We start from the raw sequence: 14,308 nt of genomic DNA on the forward strand, positions 1-14,308 counted from the left end.
GCACGGTTTCGCTCAACCTCCTGGAAGGACAAGCCGTGGGGAGGGGACTGGAGGCTTTTTGGGGTCTCTGAGCATCCCAGGGGGGACCATCAGCTCCAGGGCAGCCACCCACCACCCACGGCGGGAGGTCCGCTCCCTCAGCTGGCTTAGGGCCAGGTGGGTGCCACCAGCACAAGCAGCTCTTTGTGCGGCTGCTCCAGCAGGCGCGTTCGGGGCTGCGCCGGAGCCGAACGAAGTCGCATTCCCGGCGGATTGGGGGGGGGACGTGGTCGCCCAGGTACGGGGCTGCACACAAGCCACTCTGTTTGCAGCCCGGGGCCGGCAGCCTGGCCGCCTTTCAAACCACTCGGCAAGACGGAGCTTCTCCGGAGCTGGAGAAGGTTTCTTGGCAAGCCATGGGGTGCAGGAGGACGGCTCCCATCACCGCCACGGGCACAGCACCCAACCTCAGCCCTGCATCCGTGCCATCTCCCAGGGGAGGGTGCTGCGTGAGCAAGGTCCGAAAATGCCCCAAACAGCCCCGTTTTGTCTCTTCCCCACCCTCCAGCTGCCCAGAGCCCTGTTCTCCCCAGACTTTCCAGAGTCCGCAAGCACCAAGCCTCACCCCACATCCCCACAGCGAGCCCCATCCCGGGGTGGCCACGTCCCTGCCATGGGCAGTGCTCAGGTGAACGTACCCAAATAATTCCTTTTTGCCAGCCCCACGTGAGCTGGATCATCTGATCAGCAGAGCCCTGGGGCACGGGGAGACGGGCTGATGCAGCGGGGAAGATCGAGGCATCGTGGCTCTGATGGCGCCAGCCAGGACCTACAAAGGTCTTTTCATGGCAGTTTTTCTTAAGGGAAAGAGGGAACCGACACATGCAGCTCCGGGCTTGCTCTCGCTGAAGCCTTTGAAACAGCCGGGGAGGTTTTTCTCTCTGCCCACATCCAGGGTGAAACGTCTCTGCCTCTGCTCACCGTGGTCATGGCCCCCAAGTCACGGCACTGGTGGGTGGAGGAAGCCCTGGGACATGGTGCTCGGGCGCACAGATCCGTCCCTGAGCTGCTGCATGGGGTGAGATGGAGAAGGCACTGGGGCTCTGCCAACGCCATGCTGGGGATCTGGATCTGGCCCCGGTGAGCTGCCAAAGACCCTGTGCAAACACCAAATGCCCAGGATGGAGCCAAGAGCCAGCAAAACTTCAGCCTCCTTCTCTGGGGGGCCCCAGAACACAGCACTGCAAGGAGTTTCACGAGAGCAGAGCAGAGGGGCAGAATCCCCTCCTTTGGATACAGCCCAGGACACGGTTGGCTTTCTGGGCTGCCAGTGCACGGTGCCGGCTCCTGTTGAGATTCTCATCACCCAACACCCCCAAATCCTTTTCCTCAGGGCTGCTCTCCATCCATTCTCTGCCCAGCCTGTACTTTTGCTTGGGATTGCCCCGACCCACGTGCAGGACCTTGCACTTGGCCTTGTTGAACTCCGCAAGGTTCTCAGAGCCCCACCTCTCCAGCCTGTCCAGGTCCCTCTGGATGGCATCCCTTCCCTCCAGCATGTCACCACACCACACAGTTGGTGTGGTCAGCAAACTTGCTGAGGGTGCACTCGATCCCACTGTCCATGTCACCAACAAAGATGTTAAACAGATGTTAAATCAATCCTCCTCTTACGACTGCAGGGTTGAGGTTTCCCAGGAGATGCCAATGCCTGCTGGGACCTGGGCTCCAGAGCTGTCCCTTCCCCACAGCACACACCTTGGGGGTCTCTGAGGACACCTATCCCTTCGTTGTGCCAAGGTAAGCATGGGTGACCCCTCCTCGGGCTTCACCCTGCTGTAGAGATGCTGGGGGCTTCCATGACGTTGGGCAAGGGGACATGTGGATGTGGCCCCACTCCCTTGGGCTTTAACACCAGCTGGACCCTTGGGCTGGGGTCCCCACCCAGGGATGCCACCAACTGGATAAACCAAAGCAACTCCCACTAAGTCCCTATATCCCCCCATCCTGTGCCAAGCAGCCTCCTACCCACCTCAAAGTTTTATTAACAAGCACGAACTAAAACCATTCCCAGCAGAGATCCAGCCTGTTCTTCTTCTCAACAAACTCTTCCTTTGGCTCCATATTGATTTCTGCCCCATCTGAACTCTACCCCCAGGGCCCGAGGCCCTCCCCGGCGTGTGCCCCGCGTGCCGCAGTGGCAGGAGAGCGGGCGAGCGTCATGTCACGCTGTGCCACGCTGGCGTCCTGCCGCCGCTTTGCCCGGCTAAAGCAGGTTATGGCTTGACCTAGATAGACACGGGCGGCTCCTTTGCAATTAGCTCGAAAGGGAAATGACTTTCTCCTTTACCACAACCCAGCCGCAGGGCCTCTGTGTGCCTGGAGCAGCTCTCGGGGATCGGCTGCCGCTCACCCTCTGGGTAACATGAGCACCAGAAATTTGCACCCGATGCTTTAATTTTGAGACTTCCAGCTGCCAGGTGGCTTTTTGGCCCAGTATCTACTGGCTTCAGCGCTGGACTTGAGTTTTCCCTGAATTAAAGACCTTTAAGCCCAGAGACGACATGGGTTCTGATCCCTTCAGATGATGCTGTCCGCCGAGACACAGGTGTTCACGTCGAAGGGAAATGAAGCAGCCTTGGCCGAGCCACGTCCTTCATCCCAGGACGAACACAACCCAGCACATCCCTGGAGGCATCTCCTCCAAAGAGGCATCTGTTGTGCTCGGAGCTTGAGCTACTTCCTCGGCCCGGTGTCCAAATGTGTCTCACGTGTGGTTTTTAGAGCCAGAAATGAATCCGGGGACCTGGAGCCCGAGCCTCATTTCGTGTCCCAGTTTTGCCTGTGAGGGGTCACTGGAGCATCCCCAGCACTGAAGCAGATCTGCTCTGGAGTCATCGATCCCCTGAGCAGAGCTGGAAACAGCCGCTCCCCCCGGCTCTTGGCCCTCCCGGCCCCACGGGGACACCGAGCGTCCAAAGTCCCCGGCTGCTCCGTGATGCCTCAGAGGGATCCAACCTCCAGCTCTCAAGAGAACAGTTAATGGCTCCACAGGTGTTTCACTCTGTTCCCAAAGCGTTTAGGGGTGACTTTTATGAACCAGATTAAATTCTCTTATCTCTGCCCCGCACCCCTGGGATAATCATTGCAGGAGTCTGAGCATGAACACTTAGTGATGCCAAAAGGTACTAAACCCTTCAGCCTCCGCTGGCATTGTGCTGGCGCTCCATGCCTCAGTTTCCCTACCCTGACACAGCCTCTGCTAGGTGTGAGGGAGTTGAAACCAGCATGATAAACAGGAATAAAGGAGGACAGATCCTTCCCTGGGTGTGCCAGGCTGCAGAGCAGCTCCGTAAATGGGGAGCCATCCTTGAGACGCCCACAGTACCAGCAGCACAGGAGTGCCAGGGGCTGCGGCAGAGCCGGCTGTGCCGGATGGCCCTGGGGAGATGCTCAGGGACTGCAAAGCATCCTCATTTAAAATTTTTAAGGGTGAGGATGGAAGGGGGCGGCCCAGGGGTGAACCCCAGGGTGTGAACAGCCCAAGGAGCTGAGCCCGTGCCAAGGGACAGATCCTGGTGCCATGACACAGCTGCCCATCGAAGCTGCTGCCTGCACAGGATCTGGCCCCGAGCTGCCTGCGGGGATGGCTGTGCTCCAGCACGGCCTCCTCCCCGGCACGCTCAGGAAGGATGACAAAGAAAAGACTCCTTGTGACATAAGGGACATAAAACTTTCCTAAGAGAAACAGAGGGAGCAGGGGCAGAAAGGAGCCTTCAGAGGAGAACAAGCTGCCGATTCAGCCCTCAGCCCCAGCCCTCTGGCCCCCGTGCCCTGGCCAGGACCTGGCCCAGCAGCCAGTGTCACCGCCTGGGATGCTGCCACCACCCGCATCGCCAGGGCCCCGGGCTGGGTCCTTCCCCAGGGAGGACTCGCTGCTCCTCTCTCCCGGCCCCTTGGAAGGGGTGATGCTGGGGGTGGCTATTCTATGATCCATCATAGAATCATGGAATGGTTGGGGTTGGAAAGGACCTTCAAGATCATCTTAGTTCCAACCTCCCTGCCATGGGCAGGGACACCCTCCACTACACCAGGTTGCCCAAAGCCTCATCCAACCTGGCCTTGAACATTTCCAGGGATGGGGCAGCCACAGCTTCTCTGGGCAACCTGCTCCAGTGCCTCACCACCCTCAATGTAAAAAATGTCTTCCTTATATCTCATCAAAATCTCCCCTCTTTCAGTTTAAAGCCATTGCCCCGTGTCCTGTCACTCCACACACTTGTCCAAAGCCCCTCTCCAGCTTTCCTGTAGCCCCTTTAGGTACTGGAAGGTGCTGGAAGGTCTCCCCGGAGCCTTCTCTTCTCCAGGCTGAACAGCTCCAACTCTCTCAGCCTGTCTCCAGAGCAGAGGTGCTCCAGCCTTTGGAGCATCTTCGTGGCCTTCTCTGGACCTGTTCCAACAGCTCCGTGTCCTTCTGCTGTTGGGGACCCCAGAGCTGAATGCAGCACTGCAGGGGGGTCTCAGGAGAGCAGAGCAGAGGGGCAGAATCCCCTCCCTCGACCTGCTGCCCACACCGCTCTGGATGCAGCCCAGGACACGGTTGGCTTTCTGGGCTGCCAGCACATGGTGCCGGCTCATGTTGAGCTTCTCATCACCCAACACCCCCAAGTCCTTTTCCTCAGGGCGGCTCTCAATCCATTCTCCACCCAGCCTGTCCTTGTGCTTGGGATTGCCCTGACCCACGTGCAGGACCTTGCACTTGGCCTTGTTGAACTTCACGAGGTTCTCACAGGCCCACTTCTTCAGCCTGTCAAGGTCCCTCTGGATGGCATCCCTTCCCTCCAGCGTGTCACTCACACCACACAGCTCGGTGTCATCTGCAAACTTGCTGAGGGTGCACTTGGTCCTGCTGTCTGTGTCACTGACAAAGATATTAAAACAGCACCGGCCCCAACACCAGCCCCTGATAGCCCATGCTGGGTGCAGGCAGGGGGTTCTCTTGGGTACAGGCAGCAAACGGGCAAGTGGGTGGGAGAGGAGCCCTGGGCAGCCCCAGCTCTGCCTGCCCTGGCTGGCTGTTACCCCACAGCGCGATGCTGGGGGCTCTGGGAGCTGCGGAGAGATGAGCTGCAGGCTGAGACGGGAGGAGAAGGGCAGAAACCGCCTGCTGTCCGAGCAGAGATGCCCGGCCCCGGAGCCCAGCACTAATCTCTGCTTTCGCCACCCCACGGCAATCCCATCAGGCGTTTAACCCTCCTTAATAAAACCTGCTCCGAGCAAACTTTAGCTCTCGGCTAGACCGACCGCGGCCGCCTTCGCCACCGAAAGCCGCGTTACGCGGCGGTTTAATCGAGCTCTGCCCGGGCTCTGCCTGGCACAAATCCCGCTGCAGGGACGCGGATGGATGCACCGTGTTGGGACGGACCCTGGGATCCGTGCAAGGAGCCCCGAGGCCTCTCAGTTGGGGACGTCCCGGCCGCCTGTGGCACAGGTCACCCGTGTGGTTTCCCCACGGCCCTTCCGTGTCCCACCATCCCGTCCCCCCCTCGCAGGTCTCTCACGGAGCCTGTCACCGCCTGAGCGCGGCGGGTGCGACACCCCCTGAGCGGGGTGACCGGGGACCGATGTCCCCTTCACTGCCGCGTCCCCTCCGCCGGGCTGGGGCCGCCGGGGGGGCACATCGGGGCTGCCCGGTGCCGGCTCGGGGCGGAGGAGCCGGCCCGGACCCCCGGGCCCGTCCCGCTGGGGCAGCCGGCAGGGCCGGGCTGCGGGGGGCCGCGGGGGCAGCCCGGGCCCCGCGGCGCTGGCGGCGTTCAGGAGGCGCCGGTGCTGGACAGCTCCGCCCGGCACCGCCCCCCCGCCCCGCCCCGTGTCACCCCCCGCCCCGTGTCACCCCCCCTGCACCGTGTCACCCCCCCCGCCCCGTGTCACCCCCCGCCCCGTGTCACCCCCCTGTGTCACCCCCCGCCCCGTGTCACCCCCCCCGCCCCCGTGTCACCCCCCTCCCCGTGTCACCCCCCCGTGTCACCCCCCCGCCCCCGTGTCACCCCCCCCCGGTCCCGTGTCACCCCCCCTCGCCCCGTGTCACCCCCCCGTGTCACCTCCCCGCCCCGTGTCACCCCCCCGCACTGTGTCACCCCCCGCACCGTGTCACCCCCCTGCCCCGTGTCACCCCCCGCCCGTGTCAACCCCCCGCCCGTGTCACCCCCCGCACCGTGTCACCCCCCCCCCCGTGTCACACCCCCCGCCCCGTGTCACACACCCCCCCTCCCGGTACCGCCCCCCCGGGCCCTTGTCACCCCCCCTGCCCCATGTCACCCACCAGCCACTGTCAATCCCCCCACCCGGTCGGTGCCCCCCACCCCCGGGCTGGCGGTGCCACCACCCTGCCCCTGCCTTGTGGTCCCTGTCCCCGTGGGGCCACCACTGCCCACCTGGGGCCAGCAGAGCAAGTGCCCAGGGACCAGCTCAGCTCGTCTGGGCTCACGCGACCCCGCCGTCCTGCGGCTGCCTGTCTGGGGCCGGTACCATCTGTGCCGAGCCTGTGCCATCTGTCCCGCCAGCCTGTCATCTGCCAGTGGCCCCAGCACTCTTGGGGACCAAGGTGGGGCTGCCCCGCCGAAGGGTGACACCCCATTGAACCTCCTCCAGACGCCCCTGCGGCAAAGACCCACCCAGGGACGAGGGTTTGGGTTTTGCGTGGAGGTTCCCTGCTCTCCTTGGGGGATCCCGCTCTCCTTGGCCTCCCACTCTCTCCATTGCCGCCAGGTCAGAGGAGCCGTGGAGCCAGCGGCAGCCCCACAACCGGCTCCTCCTGTCCCACGAGCCACCAGGGTCGCACTGGCATCCAGCACATGGCCAAAAAGCAACATCGCCTATTGCACCTCCCAAGGGCTTCAAAACTTCCCCAAAACTCTTCCAAAACCTTCCCCAAACCCCTCAAAACCTTCTTAAAACCCTTCCAAAACCTCCCCAAAACCTTCCAAATCCCCTCAAAACCTCCCCCAAACCCCTCAAAACCTCCCCCAAACCTCGGTGCTGCTGTGGGGCCGAGGATCCCCCAGCATCCCGACCTGGCCGGATCAAGCCCCTGGCCCGGAGCCATCCCGCAGCCCAGGTGCAGGCGCTCGGACGGGTGACATTCGGATGAACTTGCCTTGGCCAAAACTCCCCGAAGCCGATGACATCATTTATTCAGCCCCGTGTTCCCGCCGCGTCACGAACCCGGCCCTTTGCTCCTGGGACTTTTTGAGCAAGAACAGATGTTGCAGCGTCCGCGTTCACTGCTGCCGTGCGGAAACGACCCCCCATCCCGGTCTGCAGCCCTGGGGTCCTGGAAGGCCCCGCAGTGTTTCGGCTTGACGGGGCGGCGGCGAGAGGCAGCTGCACGGCGGGGCTGTGAAACGCATTAACCCAGCAGATGCTGCCGCGTTCGCACGCGTGCGGTGTGACGGTCGGGGTGGCGGTTGGGCCTGTTTTCCCCCATCCCTGGCATCCCCAGCGCCCACTGATGAGACCCTCACTGCCTGCCCGCTCCTTCCAACACTCAGCTCTCCAAGCCCACCACAGGCACAGCGGGCTTTTCGGGTTACCCAAAAAAGTCTTTTTTTACCCCCAAAGCAGGCGATGGATTTTAAAACTGCTGTGGGGAGCGTGGGGTGACAGAGCGAAGGGTTGGGGAGTAACGTGGTCCAAAACTGGAGCTTTAACCCTGAGAGCAGAGACACAGATTGGGGTGGGGATGTGCCATTGCCATGTCCTCCATGGAAACCAGCTGAGCTCCAAGCTGGGACGTTTTTAGATGCCGAATCTGCTTTGGGCGATGAATCAGGTGAGAGAAAGTCTGATGGCTCCAATTCCCAACTGAACTCCCCAATATCCCCCAGTACGGACCATTCCCACCATGAGCAAAACTTCTCTGTCTGGTCTTACCTGGGCAAGCAGGATGAGATGTCCCCTCAGCCCGATAATCCCTCAGATAATAAATAAATCTGCTGCTCTTGCAGCCACAACTCTTCCCAGCAGCGTTCGCCCCAAGAATTCCAGTGGCATCCAAAGGGGTTTCCCTTGGGACAGCCGCCTATGTGCAATGGAAAGCAAAAGCCACGGGGAGCCCTTAATGGGATGAGTGGATTTTCCAGTGAGCTGTAAATCCACAGTGGCTGCTGGCAAATACCTCCCTGCTAGGATCTTGGGGGGGTTACTTGCTCCCAGCTCGGAGCGTCAGCAGGCAGGCTGCCCGCCGCTGCCAGACTCAAGTGACACGTGGCCCGGAGAGAGCCATGTCCGGCGGGTTTATCAGCACAACCCTGAGTGTGTCACTGATGCCAATATCAGAATATATCATGGAATATCATGGAACGGTTTGGTTTGGAAGGGACCTTCAAGATCATCCAGTTCCAACCCCCCTGCCATGGGCAGGGACACCCTCCACTACACCAGGTTGCCCAAAGCCTCATCCAACCTGGCCTTGAACACTTCCAGGGATGGGGCAGCCTCAGCTTCTCTGGGCAACCTGCTCCAGTGCCTCAGCACCCTCAGAGGGAAGAATTTCTGCAGCTAATGGAGCCCCTGAGGGTCCACCACACCCAGAGGATGCCCAGCTTTCCCGAAGGGCAGCCCAAGCATCCCTCGAGCATCCCGCCTGCCCGCAGCGAGCACCCCGTGGCAGGATGGCAGCCCTCCTGCCTTCCCCCTCGCCCACCCCATGGTGCATGTCCCCCAGGATGGACACTCTGACAGGGAGCCGAGTCCCCAGGGTCCAGGAGCGAGGGAGGGTGCAGAGCCCAGTGGGGTGAGGGGCAGGGGAGGAGAAGGGGAAGGGGTGGGGGAGATGCCGTGACTTATCGTCCGGCCCTGAGCAGGGGGAGTTTCCGCTGCCGGAGGTGACGCCGCCCGGCTGCATCCGCACGGGCCCCACAGCCATGTCCAGTGGGAGCCGAGGATGAGGATGGGGGGACGAGCACAAACTCAGCCCCCACCTCCACTCCTCCGTGGGAGTGAGGGAACCCAGGGAATCCAGGCAAACACTGGGAGGTGTTGAGTGCCGGCTCCCACCCCAAACCCCTTCTCCACAGCACAGCCAAGACCTTTGGAGCCCAATTCCCACATCCCAGCAGTGAGATGATGCCAGGACACCAGGTCCCACTGCCCCAGCAGGCCCTGGGGACAGTGGTTTGTCCCCACCTGTCCCCTCCTCATGCGATGCCTTGGGGCACCCAGAGCCCTTGGTCCCCACAGGGCAGCACCCGGGCTCCTGGCTCCATCCCCTCTGTGGCCAAATCCTGCCCTGGTGCGCAGCCGGAGCGCAGGCAGGGACTTGGCTGAGGCCAGTCCCGGACACAGGAGCCACAGCGTAAATCACAGCAGGTCAAAGCACCGGTGGGTGCCGGTGGCCGGTGTCACCGCGCTTACATGGGGACACACGGTGCTCGCAGGAGCCAGGATGGCACCGGGACGTGCTGCCACGCCTTTTGGGGAAGGGGATTTGCAGGATGCGACTCCGCGATGAAGCGATGTGCAGCCAACTGCGGGTGCACGTGGGAAACCAGCACCGGGATGGGGTCACCGGGAGCCCCTTCGTCAAGGTCCCGGGGACAGCGATGACGCTGCAGGTGGTTCAGGGGACACACTAGGACGGGGCATTGACCAGGCAAGCATGGAATGGCGTGGGGGGACCACGTCCCGGAGCCATAGGTGGCTTCACCCCAGCTCCTGCTCCTCCCCATCCCCACCAACCCCCCACGACAGAGCAGAGCTCCAAACCCGCCCTGTGCCATTCAGCCGGGACCTCTCCTCCCACTTAATGAAAATCCTGCTTTCTCCAATTGTTGTCACTACCCATGACAGCGACAGTGGGTGCTGAGTGCCAGGGGCTCCTCCAGCCCCGCTCCCCCCGACCATCCACTAATCCAGGCAGTTAATCTGGCAGCAGTGCCCAATGTCCATAATGCCACCCAGATCCTACAGCGTGGCCGGGTAAAGCTCGTTAGAGGTCTCTTGCTAATGAGCAGGGCTTTAATTGTGCTGACAAATTCACTGGGGAAGCCATCGGAGCCCGCTGGGATGAGTTGGTGGCTGGTCTGCCACCCAGAGCGATGGAGGAGGACCCATGGGGGTTGGCAATGTCACCCACCCGTGCCTCAGTTTCCCCACACGCTGCTATCAGCCTTGTCACCACCTGCAGCCACCAACTGCCCCAGTGGGTCTCGGCTCCCCAGGGTGTGTTGGGCACTGGCACTTCACTGGGCTTGTTTACAGCCTGGGCACAGACCCTGCCCATTGGGGACAGGCTGGTGATATGAGCTGGGGTTTCCCTGGGGACACCCAGAGCAGCAGGTAGAGCCAGCGTGGTCACAGCTGCCCTGTCCCTGGGGACCCATCCTTGTCACTGCCTGGTTCACCCTGTGCCCAGGGTGCAAATGGCTGTGAGAGGACAGCACAGGGTGCCCCTGGCTGTCACCCACCAGGCGACGGGGCACTGTCACCCATTTGGCAGCAGAGTTGGGGAGGTGTCACCACAGCAGTGGGAATGGGTGCTGAGGAGCCCCAGCCTGTTCTGGTGTCCCCATCCCATGCTGGTGTCCCCATCTCAGGCCGATGTCCCCATCCCAGGCTGACATCCCCGTCACTTTGCTGGCACTGGAGCTTGTCAGACACCCTGAGAACAAGCACAGGCAAGGGGACATCCCTCCAGGTCGGTAACCGAAAGCGGCTCTTTGAGGGCGATGGGCACCATGTGACAAGCACAGCCAGGCACCTTCCTCCCCACAGCACCGGCTCTGGCTTTCCCAGCTCTGCACTGATCCTGCTCCAGTCATGGGAAGGAGGAACACGGCTCCAGAGTACCTGTCTGTTGGCTGTCCAAGCCTGGTGGCACTGGGGACGGGACAGGGTGCCCGAGCCTGGTGGCACTGGGGATGGAACAGGGTGGCCGAGCCTGGTGGCACTGGGGACAGGATGGAGTGCTCAAGCCCCATGGCACTGGGGACAAGATGGAGTGCCCGAGCCTGGTGGCACTGGAATGGGACAGGACAGGGTGCCTGAGCCTGGTGGCACTGGGGACGGGACAGGGTGCCCGAGCCTGGTGGCACCACGTCCTGTCCCCATGATGGCTCCAGCCAGGCCCAGCAGCGGGTTGGTGGCTCAGCCGGGGACCCCGTGGGCTGCAGTGGTCCCCCTGGGGTCAGGGGCCCAGCCAGCTCCAGGCTCAGTAGCTGCACCCCAAGCACCAGCCCGGGGGGGTCACCTGCCCCGCCATGTGCCCATGGCCCAGGCCCCTTGTCCCACCCCGCTGCCGTCCGCAGCCGGAAACACCTTTTTCCTGTCCATGGGGCTGCAGTGGGGGTGGAGGGGGGGCAGCAGGAAAACACCTCCTGTCTCGGTGGGTTATTTATAACCCGCTGCCAGCGAGGCCGGATCACCCTGCAGCGTCCCCGCTTGCACCCCGAGCCAGCCTTGGGGACACCATTCCCCTCCCACCCAACACCCATCCCACCCCGTCTCCCCCCATTCAGACTCACCCTGGGACCCTTGGGACCCAGTTCCCTGTTGCAGGGACATGCCAAAGGGCCAGATCCATGCCCGTGTCCCAGGAGCTTTTTGCTCCATCCAGCCGCTGGCAGGAGGGAAAACCCCACAGGAAAACACGGGGGGAAACTGAGGCATGGGGCTGGCAGGAAGAGGAAAGCTCGATGAGGCCAGGGAGGTGGGGAGCTGACGGGGGTACGCGCGAGCAGAACAGGCGAAGCAGGCAGCTCTTGCCCACCCATGGAGGCCGCAGGCAGCCCTTGCACCCCCCCGGCACGGCGCAGGCAGTTACTCAGCGCCTGCAAAATGACTCAGCCAGGATCCGGCCCGGCCAGCCGGGATTTCCTGACTCAGCTCCCCCAGCAGCAAAACTGGGGGGTTGGAGGGGTCCAAGTCCACCTCGCAACAACACAGATACCAACACATCCTCCAGGGGGTGCAGAGGGGTCCCCTCTGTCCCTGTGACCCCCCCGGGAGCACCCGGACTCTCTCCGGCACTGCGGATGACGGCGCGAGTGGCTACGGCAAAGCCCTGGGGAGCGCAGGCAGCACCCCAAAACCCGTGGGCAAACCCTGCCTGCACGGGGGCACACACTTGCTCGCTTTGGGCTGGCCGGGGGCATCTGGCAGCGACGGCTACGGGATCAGCATCCCGGCACACCCAGGCTCCCTGGCTCTCCTCCCATTTGTTTTTTTCCTAGGTGAAATCCAGGGAAATAGGAACCCCAGTGCACGCACGTTACGGGTCTTCGCTGCTCCTCGGGGCGGTGACGGCACATTAATGTCCCACGGGGGGGATGTGGCGTGTGGCAAAGTCACCTCTGGAGTTTCCCCCCGTGCTGCGCCACGTTGTTTTAGGTGCAGAGCTGAGTGAAGCCAGGCTGCGACACCGCCGGCTCCGTGGGAGCCATCCCACATGGGGCTCAGGGATTCCCTGCCACCCTGGAAACGTTCGGTCACCCCGGCCGACCACCACAAGTGGCCGGGGTGGCCGAGCATCTCCGAGGTGGCGAAGCATCCCCAGGGTGGCTGAGCAGCCAACAGGGAGAAGCCATCACACCCCTGGCCGCTTCGCTACCAACAAAAACAGCATTTGAAACAAAAAAAAGCCAAAGTCCCCACCACCTTCCTCACTGTCCCCACGTCAGCGTGAGGCCATGGAGCATCTGGAGCCTTCTGGCCCTGGGCACCCACCCATGGGCACCTTTGTGTGACCAAAATGAGGGCAGACGCCACGAGCTGCCGGCACCGACCTGCTCTGCCTGCAGAGAAAAACGTGTTTTCCCATCCCAGGGCAGCTCTCTGGAGAACCGTCAGCCGTTTCGGCAGCCCCCGTGCCTCAGCTTCCCCCTTGTCGCCCTTTGTTGGCCCTGCTGGCCTTCCCGGGGCTGGTTTGGGGAGGTAAGGCAAGAGTGGGCAGCACCGGTACCTGCCGTGTGCCCAGGGTCTGGGGGCATCCAGGGGACACCCAGGAGCACTGGGACACAGGAGTTTGTCATCCTGGCCATGCTGCTCCCAGGGCAGCCCACGCTGCGGCTCCCACTGCCAAAGCAGAGTCCACACGGAGAGGTGGGAACATTTAGGGGTACAGGGGAGGGGACGTGGAGGGGCTGCTCCCAGTGCCAGGCAATGCCAGCCTCCACAGCCGCTGCCTGTCACCCCCAGTCCCTGCCACGATGTCCCCCATCATGCCCACAGCATGGCCCCTTCACCTCGGTCCCCACCGGGGTGTCCCCCATCACCACCGATCCCCACCAGGATGTCCCCTCTGTCACCGCTGGTCCCCGCAGAACGTCCCCCTTCACTCCAGCCCCATCAGGGTGTCCCCCATGTCACCGCCGATCCCTGTCGGGGTGTCCTCTGTCACTGCCGGTCTTCGCCGGGGTGTCCCTTGTGCCTTGCAGTCCCCGCAGGATGTCCCCCATCACCCCCGGTCCGCCGGCGGGGTGTCCCCGGTGTCTGTCCGGTCGCCACCAGGATGTTCCCCCATCACCCCCGGTCCCACCGGCACGCCCCCCACCGCCCCGGTGCCCCCGCGGGGCAGAGCCGGGCGGCCGGCGCGGCACTCACCGCTCGCTGCGCCCCGTCCCGCCGCGGGCAGCGCCCGGTGCCGCCGCCGGTCGCAGACTGGCCGAGCGACCGAGCGGCTCCGCGCCGCGCCGCGCCGGGGGAGGAGTCGCGCAGGCCCGTGCCCGGCCCCGCCGCCCCGGCCGCCCGGGGGTGCCCGCCCCCGGCTCCCTGGTCCCCCGGGACGGCGATGCGGGGGCGGGGCTGCCCCTGCCCCGCTCGGTCCCCCCGGGGCGGCCCCGCCCGGCCCCGCCGCCCCCGGTGCCGCTCGGCTGCCGGGACGCGGCGCCCGGAGCCGCGGCGAAGCCTGAGCCAGGGACCCCCAGGGACCCCCCCGTCCCCAGATCCCCGGGGACCCCCCTGACCCACGGATTCTCCCCCTGGATCCCCCCTGTATCTCTCTCCGACCCCCCATGGACCCCACTCTGGATCCCCCGCCCCGACCCCCTCCCCATGGATCCCGACACGGACCCTCCCATGGACCCCCCTCGGGTTCCCCACGCCCCCCCGCCTCATGGATGCCCCATCACGGATTCCCGCCCCTCGCACCCCCCCCGATCCCCCGTGGGTCTCCCCACAGACCCCCCAGATCCCTCTCCCACATGGAGCCCCCGCCCCAAGGCTCCCCCGCTCCAGGGACCACCCGCCGCTGCCCCGCGCCGGGCTCCGCCCCCCGGCTCCGCCCCGCCCCTTCCCTGCGCGCCCGCGGCCCCGCCCCGCCCCGGGGCGGTCC

This window comes from Tauraco erythrolophus, chromosome 27 (genome assembly GCF_009769465.1).
Source record: "Tauraco erythrolophus isolate bTauEry1 chromosome 27, bTauEry1.pri, whole genome shotgun sequence".
Lineage (NCBI taxonomy): Eukaryota > Metazoa > Chordata > Aves > Musophagiformes > Musophagidae > Tauraco > Tauraco erythrolophus.